Genomic DNA, 18,290 nt, shown 5'->3' on the forward strand with positions numbered 1-18,290 from the left:
AAAATCATCCCACTTCATTTTGCGTGTGGCCATAAAGTTTATCAGAGAAACATCAGGAAGGAGGGAGTGAAACTCTTTTCCACACTTGACCTAGCTTTTGTTTCAGCATCTGAGAGTTTGTGACTTCCCTTATTATGAGCCTCAATGTGTTCAAAGATTGGCCCTTTGTGTTTGTCAGCCCCACTACAGGATCCCTGGTTTGCAGTTAGCAGGAGCCAGAGAGATTGCCTCGGGGCACCCTAATGTGGATGTGGAAACTTTTCAGGTAGGTTCGCAGGGCATAGGTGATGTTTTCCAAAGCCGGTAAGGTTATTTGCAGATCTATTTATAGATCTTTGAGCCACACAAGTTTTCTATGAACTTGAGATCAATAGTTAACTTCCACCTATTCATAGATGGCCATGCCTGTGTAAAGTAGTGGAGACAGAATAAAGGCAGATGAAATAAAAGTATCAAAGGGTGTTCTGTTCCAGTGCCACACAGATCGGATTGGATGCTTAAACAGATAGCCAAGCAAAGATTTGCTTAGCCACATTAAAGGGTGTGGTTCACAGGAACAAGTGAAGAAATCAAAACAGTGAGTAAGCTCGAACTACTTACTTACCTATGGCAATTTACATTTGAGAGATGAAAGGGAACACAGCAAAGTGGTGAAAAGCCTGGATGCTGACGTTTTGTCTCTGACGATTATCATCGTATGACTTCGGTCAAGTTATAGAGCCTCTTAGAGCCTCAGTTCTTCCGTCTATCTGATAGGGACCTGACAGCATCTGCCGCACAGGTTTGTGGGAAAGAATAATCAGTTAATATTTAGAAAAGAAGAATCAGTTATGTGTGTATAAAATCCTTTGACAGTTAGCTAGGACTGAGTGACCATAACATGAACACTTTCACTTGTTTCCTATTTTTCTGTTTGTTTGTTTTTAGGTGTTTTTTTATTTGTTTTTAAATTTTTGCCATAGGGTATGTGTTCGCTGGAGAGAGACAGAGAGGCAGTGAGAAATAAGGTGAGAAATCACCCTCAGGAGCGATGACCATACCAAAATCCCTTCTCCTCCAATTTCCTCTTGGGAGTTCAGTGATTTTTAAGCCACCAGATCCAGGACTCAAACTGCACACTGCCATGTGGGAGTCCAGGTGCTATACCCACCATATCATCTGCTGGCCCTGTTGTTTTGTAATCTTTACTGAAACCACTACCACATAGAGAGGTCAGATATATATTAGCTCTATTGTAGCATTTTCAGCTTTTCAGAAAACTGGAAAATTGGGGCTATTTTGAGGTTTGGGGAAAAGTTAAAATAAATAACAGTGACATAAAGTTCATGCATCTGTTAACACTCTCTTTACGCAGTACCCACTAATGAATATTGTAAGAGTGATTTTTAAAACTCTTAATATTGTAAAACTCTGCCATTATAAGCTGAGTTATACATTTTCAAATCTTTGGAAATTTTGAAGAAGACATTTGGAATGAGAGAAAATGGCTATTGTAGCAGCAATATAATGGCTGACCTTTTTTCAAGAAGAAAGAAATGTATTATGATGTCTTAAAGTAAAAATAAAACCTCATAGGTTTGAAAAGTTTAACAAGCAGGGAAAAGGCCCATTTATGTCCTAGTTTTCTAGAGAACATTAGAATAGATCAAAGGACCATAATGAATTCTCACAGAGCAGCAGAGTCTAAGAGGAGGCCACTCCTTTTCTTGTTTAATAAGGTGGGGTATTGGCAATGTACTTTCAAGAAGGTACCATTGAGATGCCTACATCAGCTTTAATAAAGAAATGCTCAGTAATTTGGAAAGTGAAATTTGATTTTGAGGACACTGGTGGCATGATGGGATAGAAGAGCAGATGTGAATATGATGGGTCATTGGAAAAATCATGATGTAGTTTTCTGTTTTTCTATGCAAAAATGTGTCATAACTTTTCTGACAACCCAATAGTATGTATGCAAATTTGACAGATACGCTAAAATATTTGCACTTAATTGTTACGTCATCGTGTGTTTTTCACAAATTGAGTTATTTAGGTTTGCATCACTAAGATGGCTAGAAAAATGGAGTGGGAGAAAACAGTGCAACATTCAGAAGGGCCTGGTGTACTAGTCCATTTGTGTTGCTGTATCAAATGCCGTAGACTGGAGGCTGAGAAGTCCACGAGGAAAGAGTCAGCATATTTGGATTTCCAGTTCAGAGATGAAACCTTCTCCCTGTGTGGTAGAAAAGGTGAACAAGTTACCTTAGGCCTCTCTGGTAAGGTCATCAATCCAATTGATAAAGGTTCTGTGTTCATGACCTAATCTCCTCCCGAAGGCCTCACCTTCTAATACCATCACCTTGGCATTTTTATAAAACAAATTTTAGAAAAGGACACAAGCAGCCAGGCCGTTGAAAAGATAATGATAACAAAGACAAATGAAAAGGATTTAAACAAGAAAATCTATCATTAAATGCAAAATAGAGAATACTCAGGGTCAGCAAGTGGTGTGGTCGTTAAGGTACTGGCCTCCTATATGACTGACTATAGTTCAAGTCCTAGATCTGGTGGCTTAAGACTCAGGCTGGGTGTATGTGCACATGTGCCCAAAATCCCAGCAGGAGAATGGAGCAGAAGGGATTGCAAATGGCCAAAACCTCTGAGGAGTGATCTCCCTTTCCTTTACACCGTCTCTTTCTTGTGAGTACATGTGTCCTATGACAAAAATCTTTAAAAAAATAGAATATATTCGGAAACTACTGAAATATGTAACTCAGTATATTGTAGATTTTTTTTCAGAGGTAGCCTAGGTCTGTTCTTTAGGCCCACTCGAAGCTATCATCAGCTCTTACTGTTTCTCAGTTTACTGATAATACATTTTCAGGAGAATTTATGACGACAGGCTCCCTAGAGTGGAAGATCAGTGTATCTCTAGTTAACCATACATTTCTGCAATCCCAGGACTCCCTGCACATATAGCATCTTCTCAGATGCCTGTTATTATCAGCTCTTATCACCTTCCTATTTGAATGAAGGGTATAGCAGTAACACAATACTCCGTGATACTGAAGCAACATGAGAAAGCCCCAGCTTTACATTTTGAGGTCTTTCATTACATGCAGACACATATGAGCCCATGATCCTGGCTGGCTGAGGCTGGGGGTGTATAGCAGCATGAGGACTCTGTTGGGAGTTTTCTCTCTCTTCCTCTCTCACGATAAATAAATAAGCAAACTTAAAAACAGGCTGGCCCTGTGGTCTGGTGGTTACAGGAACCTAATCCAACATAGTCAACTGCATAGTTCAAATTCTGGCTCCAACAACATGAAAAACAGTTGGGGTCTGTGTGTGTGTGTGTGCATGTGTGTGTGTGTGCATGTGTGTGTGTGTGTGTGTGTGTGTGTGTGTGTCTAAAATCCAGACAGAGATTTTAGCCAAACCACACCTTAATAGGGATTCTTTCTCCTCTTTTTCTCTCTGTCTCTGTCTCTCTCTTGTGAGTGCATCTACCCTATGGCAATAAAAAAAATAGAAAACACAAAACAAAAACAAAAGAAAAGCTGACCGGATGTAGCCAGCATTCGCTTTTGCTCGAGCGTGACTCAGGAGCAGTCCTTTCCTCCTTTCACTTGAAACAGGTTGGAAGTGGAGAATCCAGGAAAAGGTAGAGTCCTGAGAGAAGAACATGAAGAGGAACCAACAACCAGGAATGTGCCATGGCTGTGAGTAGGAAAGACAGAGGCACTTCAGGATCCAGTAGACCTGATAGAGACTATGACTACTCTCTGTTACTTTAGAGATGCTAAATCGAGGACTTGTGTGGACCCTGTGGCCTGACAGCTAAAAATCTTTGGAATTTCATCTTTGGAGCCCTGTACACATATAAGGGTGATAGATGCAGATAGATAACTAACCAGTTAGCAAGCACTACTTGGTCATAGAAGAAAATGGCCTTGTTCTAGGGAAAAATAGCATGAAAAGCTAAGTACTAAGTTGCAGAGCCTGTGCTAAAAGAGAGAAGCCATAAAAGAAGACAGTGAGGGGTCAAGTCAAGAAACAAAAAAATCAAAAAGAATTCAGTTTTCAGAAACCATGCAATAGAGAGTGAGGAGAAATGAGATAACAGTACGAAACAACTTGTGATGGCTTTTAAACCTCTGTGAGTAAGGTAAGAGCATGCTGGTTTGGCAATTAGAAAGTCTTGTGAAATTTGAGAGACCAAGCCCACTGGTGGAATTAGATGATAGATGGTTAAGAAGTAAATGAGGACATGTATTGCTTTACAAAGTTAAGATATTTGGGGGCCAATTATTATTATTTTTTTAACGTGGTATGTTTGAGTAAATGCCAGGTGGTTATTGACATACAGGCACAGTAGTAATTTTCGCTGCTGTTAATTGGGTACAGAAAACTAAAGACAACATTAGGATTATATTCTGCTTCGCAGACTATCTGTGCCATCCAGAGTCTTGTGTTCTATGTCTAAGATTTTTAAGAAATATAATTGATCCACATGTAGCTGAAACAAATGAGGGTGATATCTATTGTTTTACCCCCAAATACTTTAGAATACCCGTCTTTATTGAAGGAAAAAAAAAAAGCTAGAGAAATGAGAATACACCAAGGATCAGTCCCCAAAAGTATCCTGTGATTGGGAACAACTTTGACCTCCTGTAAGGCTCATCCTTGGGTCCTGTAAGGCTCCAGTCTGCTTATTTGGAGTCTGCCAGTGACAGTTGCTGAAGTGTCACACACATGGTTCATAAAGTGAACATTGCCATGATTTTTAAAATTTTTCATGATTCTGTGATTTCTGGTATCATAGCTCATAGATTGGAAACTACTGCAGTTGGATCCTGTAAAATAAAGAAATCATGGTCATAAATTAAATTACACATGACATATTTCTGCCTTTTCTCTCTATTTTACTTACTTCATTCCTTGCCCTATTCTGGGCACTTTCATTTCTCTCTGGGGATATAGTTTTTAAAGTTTATTTATTTCTTAAGACAGAGAGAGACAGGAAGAAAGAGAGCGAGGCATATTCTAAACAGAGTTTCACACCATTATCCTCCACAGACTTTCTAGACAGGATCATGGTGTTCCTGCCAACACGCACAGGTCATCTGAACCCACGATCTTCCACAAGGATCCAGGGTCACTTGAGCAATGCATTATTTCCTTGCCACTAAACTGGCCACATGTGGAGATACTTAAGTTTACATAAGTCATGGGACGGAAGTCCAACTTACCTTAGCTGTCTCTAAAACAATTTTAATATTTTATTAATACATGTTAAATCATTTAATGACTATATTTATCAAATTACATTTAAATTATTGCATATCTTGCCCTCCTCATTCAGGATTTAAAATATTATATATAAATAACACTGACATTTCATAACTATATGTGTTTGAAGTGACTTCAAAAAGTTTATGCAAAATGGAATTTAAGTTTATTTTGGTGCAAAAATTTGAAATCCATTTTTAGTTTATATGGATTTCCATGAAGTTTTTGAAAGCCCCCCCTTTAGTGTATGTGTGTGTGTGTAAAACTGTGTGTGTGTTTTCTCCACAAAACAATTAATATTGGGAAGTCAGAGTTTCAGATTTTTGTCTTTAATGAAGGTACATAATTGTGTAGTTTCTAAAATTTTAGAGGTTTGAGGGTTTTTGTTATTGTTGTTTTTGTTTTTTGCCATAGAACACATGTGCTCATAAGAGAGGGTCAGAGAAAGAGAAAAAGAGAGAAGTCCCCACCACCACCACCAAGATTTTGGGCACACATGCACATGTGCCGGGCATGATTTCCAAACCATCAAGTCTAGGACTCAAACCATCATCAGCCATGTGGGAATCCAGTGCCTTAATCACTACACCATCTGCTGATCCTGGGGTCACTTTAAATATCCAGGTATACTGATAACACTAGTATTAGTTCAGCTCAAATTGAGGGATTATGGCATCTATAAAAAGGGCAGAAATATGTTTTGAGGCATCAAAGATCTCAAAACTTCTAATTAGAAAACATAAAGTGGGAAATTATCTATTGATGATAATGTATAAGGAAATATCTTTTTCTGGACTAATATATAGTCTATTAATTATGGGAAAATTAATTTGGTATTCTGTAATGACACAGAGTGATTGAAAGTAAAAAACGTAATACAAATTTTAAAATTAAATTAAAAAATTTGATTTTTGTGACCAGTAGGTGGTGTGGTGGTTAAGGCTCTGGATCCCACATGACCTATTCTGTGGTTCAAGTCCTGGACCTGGTGGTTTGAGAAAACATCCTGGGTGCACATGTATGAGTGCCCAAAATCCTGAGAGGAGAATGGAGGTAAAGTGATTGTGGCTTGGCCACTCCAATGGGGGCTGATTTCTTACTTTCTCCCTCTTCTTTTGCAAGGACATGCACCTTATAGGGGGAAAAAAAGGCCTATGTTTTAGATATGAGGACATAAAATATACAAAGGAAGTTAACATGAAGTGGAAAGGAATTGAGAAGGAAGAAAATAACAAGGTTCCTCAGATAATGAGGATGAGTTTATGTGGCTGTAAGTGAAGAACAAAGAAAATGGATAGACTTTCTCCTTTCTGGAACTAGGGTCCCAGAAATCGTTAAACTCAATAGCTGTGAGATGACAGAAATAGCAATTCCATTATATTTCCAAGTTAATATCTTTAGCACAGTGTAATTATTACCATAATTATCACTGCTATACTTGGCAGTTTTATATAATTTTTAATTTGTTCATTTTCTAAATTAAAAGTTGATATATTTTCTTTTTCTGCCAGACAGAATGTAATTCTTAAGAAGATTCCTAGCCATACTCAAGGGAAAAATAAAATCAAATATTTCATTTGGGAGACCCTCTTTCGTTATACAATCAGATGCAATGCATTTTTTACTTTCATATACCCTCCGCATTGTCGTACATTAGAGAAATCTCAATAAAGCAGAGAAGCTTGCTCAGATTACAACACTAATAATGAGGCATGACAAAGGACGGTGTTTGCCATACACACTGCTCAGTGCCTAATACAAGGAGTCACACATAGTGAAGAGCATTAAACACTTACTGGCTTAACTGAGTACTTGAGTCGGCTGCAACAGAATGTCTGGCAAGTGGATAGAGGATGGGTGGGCAAACGTTTTGCAAATGTTACACTATAAAGCAATCATTCGGAAGTCTGAGTGCAGCAATTAAAAATGAGAGATATGAGAACTTATCTTCTCCCAAAGCCAAACTTTTTTTTTTCTTATTTTAAAGTTTACTTATTTATTTCCAAAGAGACAGAAGGATTCGAAAGGGTCATCACACAGTAATCCATCCCCAGTTTCAACTAGTTTACAGGGATAGCTTGGGATGCAAACTCAGGGCCTTCCCATCTGGTTTCATTAATATGGTGTTAACTGCAGTGCCACCAGGGCTGACCAGACAGATTTTCTTTTTTTGTTTTTTTTTAAAAAAGGCCCTTCTAACAGTATACTTCTGTACCTCGTAGAGTGAAAAGTTTTGTAGTTACTGATATTTCATATCAACAAAGAGACATGTTTTAAAATATGTCTCAATTTCTTTTTAATCCAGTGTGGCAAGGTGACAGACTTGGAAGTCAATGCTATTGAAACAAGTTTATTACTCCCAGTTTCTGAATGTGCTACCCTGTGGCATGTAGGACCAGAGGGATCATCTCTAGTTGTCTGGTACCAGATTCTGGAGTGATTTAGGGGAGGTAGAATATTGGCTTGGTGTGTAAGAGGTAGAAGGAGGAGGAATATTGGAGAATATCTGTTCAGGATTGGTTGGTTTGCACATGAAAGCTCTGCTCTACAACTAGTGGCTAACTATTGTATGCCTAGGAAATGGCTAACTCTGAAGAGACCATTCCTCCCCAAGCCCATGAGGTCCTTAGATGCCAAAGCACTGTAAATTAAAAACAAAACAAAACAAATTATTATTATAAGGCATGAAAAGCGAGAGTCTAGACACAGCTTGGAAATTTTATACTCATTTTCTGACTTCTATTTGCTTATTAGCTTAAAATGGATATATCACTTAACTCAGTTCCTCAGAAATATATATATATATATAGAGAGAGAGAGAGAGAGAGAGAGAGAAAGAGAGAGAGAGAGAGTTGTCTACATGCATAATTGAGACAAAGGCAGACATTGAGTGTCAAAAGGCCTTAGCTTATCCATTGTTTGGCAACAACACTTATTAGGGTCTACTTTTTTTATGAGTTAAGCTTCTGTTGACATCTGCTTAACATGTCACTACTAAGAACTATTACCAGTTCAGGATAAGAAATAATCAAGAATATATGGGAAGATCAGTTTCTGTTTCAACATGTAAGGGATTTGGAAGTCATCATTCTGTCCATGCAAGAGAAAAACAAACAAACAAAGAAAAGCAGATCAAAATGAGAATCAACATCTTTTCTTAGATCTATCAAAAAATTAAAGTAAAAGGACAAACTAGTGTCCCCTCTCAACAGGAAAGCCAGACAGGTGGACACAGAGAAGTATAATTTATCACAGGAGAAGTCTAGAAGCAGAAAACTCTAGATGCCTATAAGCAGAAACTGAAACCAAGGTAGACAAACCTAAATAGTTACTGACAATCCACAGAGGCTCACTGTGGATGGTTGAGAGTTTAACTCCAGGGAGCTCTTATACTTTGGTGTCCTAGTAAAGACCAAAAATTTTATTTATGCTTCCTGAATTCTCAAAATAACTTTTGGAAATTCATTCATAGTATTTTGTTCTTAACAAGACCTGCCCTCAACAGGAACTGTTTTATCATAGCCTCATCTAGTACAGATGTTAATGGCACCTAATCAATTGGGTTTTTATTAGAGCTCAAGTTACCTGAAAGGAAACATCAACTCTAAGTTCCTTTCTCACTTAGCCAAAGGGAGTGGTAAACTAAAAAGCAATTGGGAATGCCACAGCCAACATCACAGATTCGCTGAGTTACAAGACCATTCAACTGGAAGAACCACACATCTCAGACATTATTTTTTTTTTCTTTTTTTTGGAGAGGTTTTTGCTATAGGGCATGTGCGCTCACCAGACAGACAGAGAGAGACAGAGAGACAGAAAGCGAGAAATCACCCTCCAGGGGGGATGGCCACACTGCAATCCCTTCTCCTCCATTCTCCTCTCGGGATCTTGGGCACGCACGCACATGCGACCGGTGTGAGTTTTAAGCCACCAGGTCTGGGACTCGAACTGCGGTCGACTACGTACGTGAGTCCAGCGACATAGCCATTATGCTAACTGCTGGTCCCATTTCAGACATTATTATAGAAGGGGTCTCTAGGGAACTCCAAATGCAACTGAGGAGATGCAAACAAAATCACTGTAGGAAGTTTTAGCCTGTTATCTATAACTACAAGAGTCAGTATATATAATCTAGTCCTTAGCCAGATAAACTTCATATTAAAGAACTTAATTCATTTCACTCAGGACTTCTTGTTCGACTTGAAACAAAAGAATTACAAAGCACACTAAATGATAAGAACAGTTTGAAAAGACAAAGAACAGTCAGAATCAGACTCAGAGGTGTGATAGATATTTGAATAATTGGAGAAGGAACTTAAAACTGTGCTTAATACATTAAGGGCTCCAATGGGAAAAAAAAAATTGCAAAACAGGTGACAGCAAATGGCATAGCAGTTACATCACTGGACGCCACATGGCTGACCATGATTTGAGTCTCAGACTCCGTGGCTTGAAACTCACACTAGGCACATGTGCTTATGTGTCCAAGATCCCGGGAGGAGAATGGAGAAGAAAGGGGTTGTGGTGTGACCATCCACCCCGGGGCTAATTTCTCACTATCTCTGTCGATGTGTCTCTCTCAAGTGAGCACACACACTCTAAGGCAAAAACTCTACCAAAATATATACCAAATATATACCAAACCTCTACCAAGATAAACTGATGGATAATATGAGGAAAGAAATGAAGATTCAAAGAAGAAATGAAGAAATTCTAGAACTTGAAACCATATGACAGTGCTCTTCAAAAGACTATCTGCTGAAGAAAGAATCAGTGAGCTAGAAGTAATGTCAATAGAGACTGAAATGTCTTTTAAAACTGAAATACAGGGGCCAGAAGGTGGGAGGGTGGGTAGGGTGCTGGACTCCCACATGGTTGAGCACAGTTCAAGTCTTGGACCTGGTGGCTTGCTTTTTCCCCCTCTGTCTCTATTGCTTTCTCTAGTGAAATTGAGTAAAAATAGTAACTATAACTTGGGTGAATAATTTAAAAAGAAGACTGAAATACAAAGAGATAAGGTTGGTAATGGCTGAACAAAATATCAAAGAACTAAAGAAAAATTACAAAAGCTTTGACATAGGCACAATGAAAATACCAGGAGAAAAGAGAAAAAGATAGAAGAAATATTTTATGCAACAATGAGTGAGTATTTTCAAAAATCAATGATAGACACCCAACCACAGATCCAAAAATCTCAGAGAACACATAACTGGATAAATACCAAAAAATCTCAATGTATGTGTATGTATTTGTATATGTATATGTATGTATAAAGACAAAGATATTTTTGAAAGTCAGAGTGGGTAAAATACATTATTTATCTAGAATCAAGGATAAGACTTATGCTGGACTTTTCTTCAAAAACCATGCAAACAAGAAGGAAATATTTAAAATTTTATTGAAAGAAAGAAAAGTATAGAGAGAAACCTGGGATTCCCTATACAGTAACATGATACTTTAAAATTGACAGAGAAATAGACTTTCCTAGACAAGCAAATAATGATGGAATTGGTTTCCGGCAGCCTTGCCTTACAAGAAATGGTAAGAAATTTTTCCGGACGAAGGAAAATGATATATGTCAAACACTTGGATCTACATAAAGAAAGGAAGATTGTTAGTGTTAGAGAAGGAGGTAAATGGCTTTTTTCTATTCATATTCTTAATTGATCTAACAGATAAATGTTTGTTAAAATAATTATAGAAACAATGTATTTAGTGATTCTAGCTTATGGTGAATGAATGACACAATGTTATAAGAGAAAGACATGAGAAATTGAGAATATGCTATTCTAAGTTACTTTCAGTACCTATGAAGTGGTAGTATGCTATTTGTAAGGTATGGATTAATTATAAATGTATACTGCAAAATCATGTTCCACAAATACAAAGCAAGGTTCAATTGATATGCTAAAAAAGGAAAAATGTAGAATTATATTAATGGAATCATGCCAAACACTCAATGAAAATTAGAGAAAGCAAGGAAAGAATGGAAGATTAAAAAAAAAAAACAGAAAGAACAAGATCAACAAATAGAAAAGAGTAACAAACAATAGCAACTATATCAACACTTTAAAAATCAATACTCACCAAAAAATAGGCAGAGATTGTCAGAGAATATAAGAAAAATCAGACAAAGCAATAGTTGTGTACAAGAAACCCACTTTAGAAAGATATATTTGATTGAAAGTAAGAGGATGGGGGAAAATATGTTTACTAACTTTAATCAAAAGAAAACAGAAGCTGCCATATTAAATATAGTAAAGCAGACACCAGAGCAAGGATAAATACACCATCATAGTTAGAGATGTCACCACCATCAATCAGAAATGCACAGATCTTTGGGGTCGGCAGATGGTGTGGTGGTTAAAGGTGCTGGATTCCACATGGCCTACCACAGTTTGAGTCTGGACCTGGAGGCTTGTTTTCTTGCTTTCTCTTTCTCTCTCTCTGGTCAAATTTAAAAAGAAAAAATAAATAAGAAGAAGAACAAATGGAGTTAAATAAATAAATAAATGAATAATTCTTACTTTAAAAAATTTAAAAGAAGAAGAAGAAGAAGAAGAAGAAGAAGAAGAAGAAGAAGAAGAAGAAGAAGAAGAAGAAGAAGAAAAGAAATGGATAAATCCAGCAAGCAGAAAGTCAGTAAGGACATAGTTGAACTCAATAGCACCATCAATCAACTGTATCTAAAACCCAAATTAATGAACTTAAAATAATACAAACCATTACAAGTAGGTTCTCAGATCCTGATGAAACTAAGCTAGAAAGCAGTAACAAAAAGATCCCTGGAAACCCCCAAATACTGGGAGAGAAATAAATATCTAAATAACACTAGTCAAAACAATCTCAAGAGAAATTACATTTTTAAAATTGATTTCAAATTCAATGAAAATTATAATACAAGTTACATACACACATATGAGGGAGGTGCTTTGACAAGTTCATGGAAAATTGAATTAATGTACATGTTTATTTTGGTGCAAGAAACTGAAATCTATACATAGTTTTGTTTTTATAATCCACATTTTCTACAAACTTTTGGAGGACTCGTTATATATGCAATGTAGTGCTCAGAAGAAACTTGATAGCACTGACTGCAAATGTATTAAAGGAATTCATGTACTCGGAAATTCTTTTACCAAAGGCCTGAAGATTTAATATTTTGTGTGGATCTATCTGTTCACTTCTGAGAATTTCCTTTGATTCATTTTAGTTGGCAAGGTCTGCATCAATCAATCAAGACAGATTTTACTGTCATGTATGATGTGCCATTATTCTAGTATGATTTCCAAATAATGTCTGTCTAGCATCTATGCATGGAGTAAACATTCCTTCAGAGCTTGTAAAGGCTCTGGTATCCAGAACTCTACTTAGCCTCCCATGACTCTTGTAAGTTACTGCACGGAGCATTCTGAGAACAATATGCTGAATCAAATGTGGATCAGTATTCTCCTTAATGTTAGATAAGTGCCTATAATTAACCATATACGGCCCTGAACGGCACTTTAACCTAATATATGTAGCAAACAACTGGGTTGCTGATACCCACCTTCTCATTTGACTGGTGGTAGGGATGGAACAAATGGTAGAGGACAAAGAATTTTGTAACCTGAGAAAGCACTTTAGGGGCTGCATGCCTGGCCTAGAGGTCAAGAGATCTAGATTCCACACCATTGATCATGTGGTTCAAATCCTGGCATTGATGATTTGAAAAATAGGTCAGCCGTATGTGTGTGCCTGCCCCAAATCCCAACAGGATGGAGAAATGGAGAAGAGATTGTTGTGTGACCACACTCCATTAGGGGTGCTCTCTCCCTCTCCATCTCTCTCTCTCTCTCTCTCTCTCTCTCCCTCTTTCTCTTTATCTCTCTCTTAAGTACATATAGCCTCTGGTAAAACAAAAACAAAATAAAACAAAACACTTTTGGACCAGGGCATAATAGAAGGAGAATTTCTTCTTCAACATTAAAAAAACAAGAAGCCAACATAGAGGGCCAGTCGACCTGGTGGTGAGCAGGATAGTAATTAAGGTGATTGTCTAGAGCTAGAGCTTACTGGAAAGTGTAATTTCCTTGTCCCCCAGGCTGGGGAAACCGAGGAAGGGAGAAAAGTAGCATTTGAAAAGACATAGCACTGTTGAATGGTATTAATTCATGATTCCCACTGTGTAAATGAGTACCTTAGCACAGATAAGTGAAACACTTGCTCAGTTCTGGAGAAAGAAAAACCACGCTTTCAGATCCAAATGGATGCCAGTTTGTTTTCCTTCACCATGCCGTATTTCAAAGTAGATTCTCATGCATCTGGTGAAGATTTAGGCAGAATCGCTTGCTCTCAGTATCTGAGCATCTCCACATGGAGATGACTTGGTAAGCAAGAGGTTTCTCTTATCTGTTTCTGCACGTTCCACATGGCAGGCAATTACAGGGCTTGAAAGTCCAGAACTCCCATAGCACCTCTGCTTTGAGAAGTCAAAACAAGACCAACAAGATAAAAACTTTGCTTGCTGGGAAGTGAAACTCACACAGTCAGCTACAACACTTTGCCTTGCTTTATCACATGAGAAGGTGCTGAATTCATGTCAAGAGGACTTCATGCGTGCCGGGCACGCCCATGTCTATGATCTGGACTGGCTGAGGCTGGAAGCAGATCATGGTGTGAAGACCCACTGGGGGTGTACCACTGAGGGGTGCCTGTCTTTCTCTCTTTCTCCTCTCTTCTCTCTCTCAGAAGAAATAATAAGTAAACATTAAGAAACTATTTTTTTTTCATTAAAAAGAAAGTAAAATTTACATAGAGACAAATTATGGAAGTGCTTTCAACAATTGTCCTCCAAAAGTTAGGGTCTTTGGTTTGTCTGTATTGCAGTGGAGTCCTGTAATTTCTGTGCTTATTTCAGATGTCCCTTCAACAAATCCTCATTTTCCATTTCCACCACCAAAGATTAATTTGAATGTTACCAGCTCTTACTAGTTAGAACCCATTTTTATTTGCTTATCTAAAGCGGTCTATTTTATGTTACTTCAGGCTCAAGGAATTCTTCTTTATAACTTGGAATATTATCTATCCTCCATAGCATAAACTATTATAATTCAATCAAATAATGCATTTTTGTTTCTGAATTACTTTCTGTAGAAAGATGGTATTGATGCACTATGTCGCTATCATTTATTATTACTATGTATTCAAATGAAAGTATTAGAGCTATATAATTAGCACACCTGTAAATCTATATTTTTTATATTCTCATAGATTTAAAGTTTCTTAAGCACACTCATTGTGTTTTATTTTTGTTTTCAAACTTAAGTCAAACAATCTTTTTGCTGCCTGTGTAGTTTAGAAATTGTTCGAAGCTTTTTTCTGTATCTGTATATGATAAAAGGGTTGTCACAAAGCTCAACGAGAGGCTTAGAAAATAGGTAGTCCTTTTATTTTCATGAGACACTAGTTGAGCTCAAGAATTTGTCTATGGATCTCCTCATTATATTTGGTTGAGGTTTATATTTATCAAAGAAGATGTGTAACGGGGACTGAGATTTTCATGAGACTCCTCATGTTCCATTTCTTTATAGCCAACTCTTTCAAGCATAAAAATGATTCAAGTTCAATTGTATATTTGTAGATGAATCTTTTGAAAAGTTTTTAAGCCCTATATGTCTGATTGCAACAATCAAACCTTACTGAGTTACTTAGCAAACAATTTGAGGATTAGGTATAAAATATAGATAAAAGAGCTTATGTAAAATCAATTTTTCACACAATACATAATAATTTTTCTAGTCATGGTTCATATAGAAGAAAATGTGTTTTTTTTATTTATTGAGTTATAAAAGATTTGTCTTAACATATACTTGAAAAATCCTCTTGAATTTTTGAAAAGCTTCCTGTCTTAAGTAGTTTGGAGATAGGTAATAGTGTTGTCTGGAAAATCAATGTTAAAAAATTGTATCACTGACATTTTTCACTTTAACTATTTTCTACATGTATAAACTTGCCTTGCCCCAAAGTATGAGGTTTAAATAGTCTTTTCAACAGTACTGAATGTTGTTTTACTAAATATAATTGAATCTTGTTATGTTTATGTGTTATTTTTCTTAATGGACTAAAATATGGCAATTGCCATCTTAGGCAAAACTTAAAACAGTAAAAATCAGGATGTGCATGGCACAAAAAGCTTATAGAACTTAATTCAGTCAGTAATTGAATTTGGCAACATGTTCATGGTATTCTATGTAGTCATCCCTCAGTATCTGCACTAATTGATTCTAGGATCTCCGCAGATACCAGAATCTGTGGATGCTTCAGTCTCTTATAGAAAATGTCGTATAATCTATGAACATCCTCCAATATGCCCTAAATCTTTTCTAGATTACTTAAAATACCTACTGCCATGAAAATACTATGCAAATAGATGTTAGGCTCTATTAATAGGGGTAGTGGAAAGACATACTTCTCTACATGTTCAACACAGATGCAATCAATTTTGGGGTGTGAACAATTTTAAATCTGTTGTTTATTAAATCCACAGATGCAGAACCCACAGATACTGAGGGTAATTTCAACCTGACACAAATCCCGAGGGAAAAATTTGCAACATATACATTTATACACAGTTTGTCAGGTAAGGACAGGATGACAATACACCAGGCAGACATATAAATAGAATTGTAAATATGTCATGGTCACCATTTGAACATACAATTCATCACATTTTAAATTTTACCCAATCTTAACCTCACTGTATTCATAAATGATAGGGTCTTTTAGTTAAGCAGTGGTCTTATTTAGCTTGCCAAATTTCATAAGATACTACTGATTCTCCAATCAGATGCTAATTAAGTACGAGGCAAAACTTTATCAGCCTGAGTATGTTTTAGAATGTGTAATCTCAAAGTCTCTTCTTTCTCTCTGTACCACACACTTTTCAACCTCAATGGAACTTTTTTTTTCCTCAAGTGCATAAGGCATACTGTTAGCAAAGCCCACACAGGGACTGAGTCACTTCATGATTTAAATTTCTTACCCTATAAAACAGCTTTTACTGAGTTATGTGGGCTTTATTTCAATTAGCCTATGTAAAGAGCAAACAAAGAAATACCCTCATGCAGTGCATTCGTATATATACTTGCATGATTAACTTCATCATTCAATTGTAATTACTTAAAGATACTAAGATTCATCTTTTATAGACTTTGCATTTTAGAAATTTTAGATTTATAAAACTTTGCGTGTATAGTACAAAGTTCTCAAGTGGTCCACAGATTCTCAGAGTAGTATAGTACAAAGTTCTCAAGTGGTCCACAGACCCTCAGATTCTCTCATTATTTGCATTTCACATTAATCTGGCACATTCACTGTGCTTATCAATACTGATTCATTATTATTATGTAAAATACATCATATCTTCAGATTTTCTTAGTTTTTACCTCACCTGCAGAACCTCATCTAGAACACCCATTACATTAACCTCCATGCATCCTAAGGCTCCATTATACTGATGGCTTCTTAAACTTTTCTTATTTGGGATGATCCTGACAATTTTGAGATGTGGTGACCTGGAATTTTGTAAAATCTTCTTTAGGGCTGTCTGATGTATTTCTCAAAATTGCACCAGGGTCAACTGTTTTTTGGGGGAAAAAAAAGTGGCCTAAAATGCTATTTTCATTGCATCTTCTCAAAGGTGCAGACTATCAATATGATTTATTACTAGTTTTTAAGGTTTACTTTGATTTGTGCCATGAGTGAGAGATACAGAAGGGTAGAAAAGAAAGAGAGGTACAGCACCCTCAACAGGGTCTGACAGGGTCCAGATGCCGTGAGCCTCCTCCCAGTTTGTCCCACCCTGGATCGTGGGCACATACCAGCTTAGTTAGGGATGTCTCCAGATATGAACTGGTAGCCATCCCAGGTGGGCTAGCCTTGTCTTTGCCTCTAGTCTTTCTCTGCTAATCAAGTAAGGGGATGCAGTGTGTATGTTAATCTGTGTGCATGCACACATCTGTCAGTGTTTCTCTAAGTAGCCATACAATACGTCAGAAATGACCACTTCTATTTTCTGTACAAGGTTATAGAGAATTGTTATGCCTTTTTTTGTAAACATTTGGTACAATAAAACCACAAAGCATGGTCATTTCTGTTTTGAAAAGTTGTTGATTGTTGATTTCATAGAGAAAGGCCTACTAGATTGTGTATTTCTCTTTGTATAACTACGGTAGTGTGTATCTCACTAATCAGCTTGTGGCATAGGGCTGTTTAGAGTAATCCTTTATTATTCAGTTAATATCCCTGAAATTAATAGTTATCACTTCTTTTTCTCTTTCATTATTGTTTATTGCCTCATTTTCTTTCATTATCTTCTATACTTGCTAATTAGCCTAGATAGAACTTTAACAATTTTATTGATCTTCTCAATTATCCATTTTTTGGTTATATTTATATATAAAATTTTATCTATATATTATATAGATATAACAAATATAAATTTTATCTCTCTATATAATTTTATCTATAGATTCTTGCTTTAAATTTTATGGATTTCTGCTCTAAAATTTCTTTTATTTAAAAATAATTATTTTTAAAATTTTATTTATCATTATAATTTTTTGATTTACTCCTGGGTACATGTACTCACCCGCAAGAAGCAGAGAGAGATTATGAAAGAAAGAAAGTGAGAAAGCAAGCCACCAGGTCTGGGACTTGAACCACAGTTGGCTACATAGGAGTCCAGAGTTTAACTACCATGTCACCTGCTCGCCCCACTTTAAATGTTCTTAATCCTTTGTATTTGTTGTCTTAGGCCTAAGTTGTCCTACTTTTTTCAGTTTCTGAAGGTGGAAGCTTAGGTTATTGACCTCAAGTTTCTGCTTATATATGTATTTACTGTATATTTTTCTTTCCAAATATTTCTTTTGGTACAAGTTTTATCTTTCGAATATTTTAATTATTTTTGAGACTTGTGACCCATGTGTTATATAATAGAGCACTACTTAATTTATAAATATTCGACAATTTTTTGGTTA

Source organism: Tupaia chinensis, unplaced genomic scaffold, assembly GCF_000334495.1.
Source record: "Tupaia chinensis unplaced genomic scaffold, TupChi_1.0 Scaffold000249_2, whole genome shotgun sequence".
Taxonomy (NCBI): domain Eukaryota; kingdom Metazoa; phylum Chordata; class Mammalia; order Scandentia; family Tupaiidae; genus Tupaia; species Tupaia belangeri.